At 42.4% G+C, this 7,479-nt stretch overlaps 1 long non-coding RNA gene across 2 annotated transcripts in view; it reads left to right on the top strand.

Annotated features, from left to right (window-relative positions):
* The first annotated feature begins 333 nt into the window (after positions 1-333).
* LOC121462684 overlaps positions 334-7,479 on the top strand; it is a 29,417-nt gene continuing 22,271 nt past the window's right edge. The window contains exons 1-2 of one of the 2 annotated variants that reach the window (XR_005976358.1): positions 334-378; positions 3,148-3,186. This is a non-coding gene — a long non-coding RNA (uncharacterized LOC121462684). The remainder of the gene's footprint in view (positions 379-3,147; positions 3,187-7,479) is intronic. The other variant, XR_005976357.1, reaches the window with a different exon arrangement.

Below are 7,479 nucleotides of genomic sequence, written 5' to 3'. Positions count from 1 at the left end.
ACCATGTGGTTGCTGGGAATTGAAATTAGGACTTCTGGAAGAACAGTCGGTGCTCTTAACCTCTGAGCCACCTCTCCAGCCCCTAATTTCTTTTTATAGAACTTATTTAAGAGAAGAACACAAAAATCCATTCATAACTTAATAAGGGAAATAAATTTTAAATGGCAAAGTTATATATACTTCTAATATACACAGTTCGGTACTATTTTTATCTAAAGCTAGTACTTCACATTTTAAATGTTTTTAAGAAATTACATTGTGTTGTTTCTTTGTATATTGCCATGAAGCTTGCCATTTAACAATACACCAGCTTCTTTTATTTTTATTAAGCTTGTCAGCACAGTATTGCGTGGGTGTCTGTCAGCAGGAACTACCAATGTAAGTATATTCTACACCAGTGGTTCTCAACTTCCTAACGCTGCGACCCTTTAATACAGTTCCTCACGCCGTGCTGACCCCCAACAATAACATTATTTCATTGCCACTTCATAACTGTAATTTTGCTACTGTTATGAATTGCAGTGTGAATAACTGATAATGCAGAATATCTGATATGAAAGGGTCATTTGTCTCCCAAAGGTGAGAAGTGATATTCTACATAGATCCTTGAACTACACACTTTTGCTCTTTGTGTTTTGGGACTTGTCTCAATAATAACACCAGACAAGGTACTGAATCTGGAGTAAAACCATTAGCAATTGTCACTTATACTCACACATCTTTGCAAAAAAATTTTATTTATGTGCATCTGTGTTCTGCCTGCATGCATGTCTGTGTGAAGGTGTCAGATCCTGCAGTCACAGACAGTTGTGAGCTGCCATGTGGTTGCTGAGAATTGAACCCAGGACCTCTGGAATAACAGTCCGTGCTCTTAACCACTGAGCCATCTCTCCACCCCCTCCCCCTTTTTAAAAAATGCTTTATTTATTTTTTATCTTTGCAAATGTTAATAGGAGCAGGAATATATTCTTGGGTCCTGGTATACAAATATCTTTAGAACCCCCGTTTTATATTTGATACTGAGCCTAAAGATAGAAGTGCTATTTTTGTAACTTACATACTTAATCGTCCCTTTCTCTTTAGAAAGTTCTATGACATTGGCTCCGAACTAAGAAATTTGCAAGTTCAACTCGACGTGGAACAAGTAAGTTTCCCTGTTGTGTAATTATTGGATTTAAAAATATGCATCACTGGCACAAAAGCCACTTGTTATAATTATGCATAATAATAGATTCTCTGGCTAATAAGAATTTTATATGAAAGCTGTTTGGGGGAAAAAAAAAACTTGTGTTTTTTTGTTTTGTTTTGTTTTGTTTTTTTTCCCAAAGCAATGTACATATAAAACCAAAGTGTGGGAAAGAACTCTGAGGCCTGGACCAGCTGCTTCAGTAAGCATGTCTGGTATGTTGACTCACAAGGATTAAGGAAAGGAACTGTTCTTGGTATCTCCTGTCAGGCAGGCATGGTAAACACTCTGTGCACAGCATATGGTTCAATTCTCTCAGTGACCATAGGAAACCATAGAATCACCACCTTCCAGAGGAAGAAACGGAACTCGTGAGCTGATGGAGCAAGGCCTCAGCCATGCAGCTGGCTAGATGCAGTGACAGCTCTTGCCTAGCATCCACCAGCCCTGAATTTGACCCCCAGCACCAAAACGAAACACCAAAAATGCCAGGTCTAAACAGTGTATTGCTCACCCTGCTTCGTGAAGCTTCAAGAAAGCAGTGGGAAAGTTCTCCTGTGCATACCCTCCAAAGCCCACTTTCCCCCTCTTGCCTTTAATGTTCAGTTTGGACCTGTCAAACTAAAGAATTCTGAGGATAACCAATCATGGTGGCACACACCTTTAATCCCAGCGCTTGGAAGACAGAGGCAGGTAGATCTCTGAGTTCAAGTACATAATGAGTTCCAGAACAGCCAGGATTATATTTAAAAATAATTATAATAATCCTGAGGATTGTTTCGTTGTCTTCTCTTGTAAAGATGGCAAGCCTTCAAGCTGTTGGTGAAGATTTACATGAAGAACTTAGTATTCCTGGTGTGATTGACGGATGACACTATGATACTCGACTTCATCTCTGATCCCAGAACACTGGGAAAGAGCTGTATTCATACGTTTTTGTAGTAACTCTTGAGTCGCCACACTGAAAGACATGACTGATTGTTTAAAAATTTAGTCATGAGCCAGGCATGGTAGTGCACACTCTTGTCCCCAGCGCCGGGAAGTCAAAGGCAGGTAGATCTCTGTGAGTTCAAAGCCAGCCTGGTCTACATAGAGAGCTTCAGGACAGCCAGGACTACATAGAACGACATAATGTCTATCTAGAGAGACACACAAGCATGGGATGACTGAAAGCTTAATGATTTTCATAGGTTGAAATTCATTAATTTACTTATGTATGGGGGGCAATGCTTGCTATGGCATCTGTGTGTCAATCAGAGGACATATTTCAAGATTCAGTTCTCTCCCCCATGTGGTTCGGGGATCAAACTCAGGTCATGAGCCTCCAGTTGAAATTTTTAAATAGGTCCCCCTTGAATTCATCTTTCCTTGAGTGTGACAGGTGTCAGTCACACCTGTCCAGCCTGTTCCAACATCATCCCAGCTCTTCCTTTTGCCACAGTGCCATCTTGTTTTCCTTCTCTTGCCTGCTCCATTCCCCTCCACGGCCGCTTTTGGGAGCCTGTTCATCTGGGTTCCCTGTGCCGACTGATCAAGCTTCCGTCCCCGCCGCCCTGTCTGCTCAGGATCGTCTGTGTGCGCTTGAGTTCTTACTCATCAAACTCGGTCTGGAAATAGCTGGGATCAGTGGGCCGGTTTTAAAGACCAGCAGTTCCCACAGTTAATAACAGCTTGAGCAAACAAATTATTTTATGATTCACGCCCTTTGTGGTCCCTCATGAGAGAGGCACAGTTGTTAGGTGGTGTGAATGTACCCATAATTAAGTACTTGGGTGTTCAATAGCTGGAGCGATAGGTTTGTTCTGATCAGATAATTTCTTTGATGTTAGGGCAAGGGCGATTTCACTGAGAGAAATGTACATACGTAAGGCACTTCAAAGTATTAAATTGTGCACTTAGTGCTAATTGCAGATCTGTCCATATTAGATAGAGTCAATATAACCACAAATATGTTTTTATAGAATAATGCCCAACTCAGCAAAGAAATCTGGAGCAAAGAGGTGAGTTCTTTTTTTTTTTTTTTAACCTGTTAGTAGATTTAGGTACATGATACCCAGTGATTAATTTTACACGAATCATACATGCTACTCGGGTCTAAGAATTAAGTGTAACAAATAAGTAGTTTAAATTTAATGTTTAAATTTTTTGTTTTGTCTATTATTAGTGTGTGTGTATTTTACACGAATCATACATGCTACTCGGGTCTAAGAATTAAGTGTAACAAATAAGTGGTTTAAATTTAATGTTTAAATTTTTTGTTTTGTTTATTATTAGTGTGTGTGTATGTGTGTGTGTATGTGTGTGTATGTGTGTGTATGTGTGTGTGTATGTGTGTGTATGTGTGTGTGTATGTGTGTGTGTGTGTGTGTGTGTGTGATGGAAGGGACATGTGACACACGCATGTGGAGGTTCAGAGAGCAACTTTGCGGGGTCTGTTTTCTCCTTCGATATTTATGCAGGTTCCAGAGATCAAACACAGACTATCAGGCTTGCTCAGCAAGTGTTTTTATCTACTGAGCCATCTTGCAGACTCTGTGTTATGACTACAATTAATTTCTTATTCAGGCAAGAAGAAATATCTTAATGAAGAGAGATAAGGTTATAGTTAAACCAAAAGTCAGTCCCTTCATTAGAACAAGCATGTTTTAAAACCTACCACTCTACTGAAGTAAAGTGCCTGAGAGGCCGGATGCATGTTTGAAGACTATGAAGGGGCTAACCTCTCAGTTACGCCACTAGGTGGTGCCAACAGGCTTTTCCCAGTCTGTGCTTGCCCAAGGCGATTTAAGAGTCCCTCTCGTCCTCACGGCTTCCACCTGTAAAAAAACTTGCTCGACACCACTGTTCTCAACGGGGCCTGCTCTTTCTACACACCTGACAAGCAAGATTGGATAAAAGTGTGCCTTACGCAACGGACAACAGCCAGCGTTGCTTGGCAAATCACTAAATGCTTAAGGAGACACTTACAAGCTGAAAATCTTGGGAAATCAATAAAAATATAAGACACTGTGACTAGTAGTGAAAAGAAAGAGCCCGGGGGCCTGGGGATAAAGTGTGCTTGCTCTGTTCTTGAACCACTGCCAACGACCTCAGCCTCTTCCATAGGTCACAGTTTCCCTCTTTCTTTGTCTCTCTTTTTTTTTTAATTTATTTATTTATTAAGGATTTCTGCCTCGTCCCCACAACCGCTACCCATTTCCCTCCCCCTCCCCCGATCAAGTCCCCCTCCCTCATCTGCTCGAAGAGCAATCAGGGTTCCCTGACCTGTGGGAAGCCCAAGGACTGCCCACCTCTATCCAGGTCTCGTAAGGTGAGCATTCAAACTGCCTAGGCTCCCACAAAGCCAGTACGTGCAGTAGGATCAAAAACCCACTGCAATTGTTCTTGAATTCTCAGTATTCCTCATTGTCCGCTATGTTCAGCTAGTCCGGATTTATCCCATGCTTTTTCAGACCTAGGCCAGCTGGCCTTGGTGAGATCCCAATAGAACATCCCCATTGTCTTAGTGTGTGGGTGCACCCCTCGTGGTCCTGAGTTCCTTGCTCGTGCTCCGTCTCCTTCTGCTCCTGATTTGGACCTTGAGATTTCTGTCCGGAGCTCCCGTGTGGGTCTCTGTCTCTGTCTCTTAACTGATAAAAACGAAAGGCTGGGACTAGAGGAGTTAACCGTAGATATGAACTTACGTGTACTTTTTACATTTGCTTATCCCATGTGTGCACAGTTACATTGCACAGCACACATGATTGTTCTACTCTACACTTCACATGGAAGGTCTTTATTTCTCCTTTAGTTTTGAAGATGAATGCTGCATATATTAATCTTCATTAATAATTCTTTTCCTTCTGGTCTTAAAGTGCACGGCTCTGTCTGTGACCTCCTGTATTCTTGGAATGACCTCTACTTCTATGATGGTAAATCCCTTTGGAGGTATCTCGGCGCTTCTGATGCAGCCTGCTTCCTCTGTTGCTCTTCTCTGTCGGCATTTAGCGTCAGATGATGCATAAAAGGGACTTCTCTGGTCTTGCCTGCCTTGTGCTCTAAATGCCTCTTGCACTTGGTTGCCCGTTAGTTCGAGTCACAGAGTTCTGTACTGTAATTTCATTGAGTGTATTTTCTGTGCCTTTACCCTGTATGTTAGTTCCCTCCTCTGTAACAGATCTGCATTTGCAGGTTCAGTCTCTTAAATGTGAGCCAGAAGTCACGAATGGACTAGTCGTATGTCTTTTCCCTATTACTACATGAAGAATTCGTGGCCCTTGTCTTCGTTCCCTCACATTGTTTTTGTCTGCCTGTTGAGTTTTTGTTTCACTTGTGTGTATGTGTGATTTTTTTTCACCTAAAATACATTGAACTTCTCATCCAAGTCTTGCATTGACTTCTTTATTTAATTCATCTTAATTAAGGTCAATGATCATTTTTTTTTTTTTTTTTTTTTTTTTTGGTTTTTCGAGACAGGGTTTCTCTGTGGCTTTGGAGCTCGTCCTGGAACTAGCTCTGTAGACCAGGCTGGTCTCGAACTCACAGAGATCCGCCTGCCTCTGCCTCCCGAGTGCTGGGATTAAAGGCGTGCGCCACCATCGCCCGGCTCAATGATCATTTTTAAATCTAGATGTTGAAAGTTTTCCTATAACATTTGAATCATTCTATAGTTTTGGATATTGAAGAGTCATGAACTGTTGAAAAGTCATGTTGACTTATTCTTCATATTTTTATGTCCATAAAAATTGTGATTTGTGCCTCTGTTGTTTTGCATCTCCTTTCTAGATATTCGCAGGCATTTTCTGAGTGACTGGATTTTTCTTGAGGACCCAGTTCCCAGGGGAGAACAAACCACTGGGGCAGCACCGGCACCAAAACAAAATCATATTCGTAAAAAGAGAAAAAAATATGGAAGAAAATTAGATAGAAGCAAGAAGAGGAATATATATAAAAACAAAGGGTGTTGAAATAATACGACATAACTCAGAAATACAGTAAAACAGAACAAAAAGGAGGCGACAAATCAGGAATTGGGTGGAGAAGCAGGCCGTGTCCGAGTTCTATTACAGTATGTCTCTGCCCCCGTGGGTTGCTGGCGTGTGCTGTATGGTCAATGCACGTTGCAGGGATCAGAAGCATATTCACTTTAGAAGCCCGTCTTCTTTGTGGGCCAGCATTGCTTGTTTTGTTGTTGTTGTTGTTGTTGTTGTTGTTGGGTTTTTTGGATTTTTCGAGACAGGGTTTCTCCGTAGTTTTTGGTTCCTGTCCTGGAACTAGCTCTTGTAGACCAGGCTGGCCTCGAACTCACAGAGATCCGCCTGCCTCTACCTCCTGAGTGCTGGGATTAAAGGCGTGCGCCACCACCGCCCGGCTGCTTGTTCAAATTGGTTGTATAGCCTGTGGGTTAGGCATGTTGGCTTTTTTTGTTGTTTGGTTTGGTTTTTTGTGTGTTTGTATGTTTAGACAGGGTTTCCCTGTGTAGCTTGGAGCCTGTCTTGGCACTCACACTTTCTGTAGACCAGGCTGGCCTCGAACTCACAGACGTTTGCCTGCCTCTTCCTCCCAAGTTCTGGAATGAAAGGTATGTGCCACCACTGCCCGGCTGATTCTTTTGTGTTTTGCATTCACCTGTTAGAAGATGAGTTCATCTAAGGACTCTCTCTTACCTTGTTCTAAAATTTCCATTTGATTCTTTCTCATAACTTTTATTTTTTTTCCCCAAAACTTTGTTTCTATCAATGTTTGTTTGTTTCAAATATGTCTGTAACAGTTCATTGAATTGTATGCCATGACCCATCTTTCTAGTACAGTATCAGTGAAGCTAGCTAAAACAACCCAATACTCCAAATGCCCTCACTCCAACATCAACACAATTATCAGTCATACCAAGAACCAGGAAGACCCGGATCGGAATAGAAAAGAAAGAGCGAGCCAACAGCTGCCAGCCCTCACCTGGCAGGTGGGGTGCAGCCTCTGGGAAATAATTCAAAGCCGTAAGTCCTCCTCTTAGGTCTTGTTTCTCTAGGCAGTACTGAGGAGCTTGCCCCGCCCCAGCAGGCCTTCTGGAAAACCACCATAGTGGGAGGGGCAGGTACCTCCAGATTCCAGCATGGAGGGAGCTCACTGCTGCCAAAAGGGAAAAGCAAGTCCTAACCCCCAGCCTAGATTTCTCTTATCCCGTGCTGTTGGGAACTCTGAGGTGCTGCAGGTTAGCCTGAGGAAGACGGAATTTCAGTTTCCATTTGGCTCTTCCTTGTCTGATAGGAGTAGAGACACTTTGTCCCCCCTGTGGTGCTTCAGGCGTTCCAAGGTGT

The sequence above is a fragment of the Microtus oregoni genome, unplaced genomic scaffold (assembly GCF_018167655.1).
Source record: "Microtus oregoni isolate MIOR12 unplaced genomic scaffold, Mior012 000001F_ref0000356, whole genome shotgun sequence".
In the NCBI taxonomy this organism is placed as follows: domain Eukaryota; kingdom Metazoa; phylum Chordata; class Mammalia; order Rodentia; family Cricetidae; genus Microtus; species Microtus oregoni.
The sequence above is the reverse complement of the archived record's forward strand: the minus strand, read 5'-3'. Positions and strand labels throughout refer to the sequence as shown.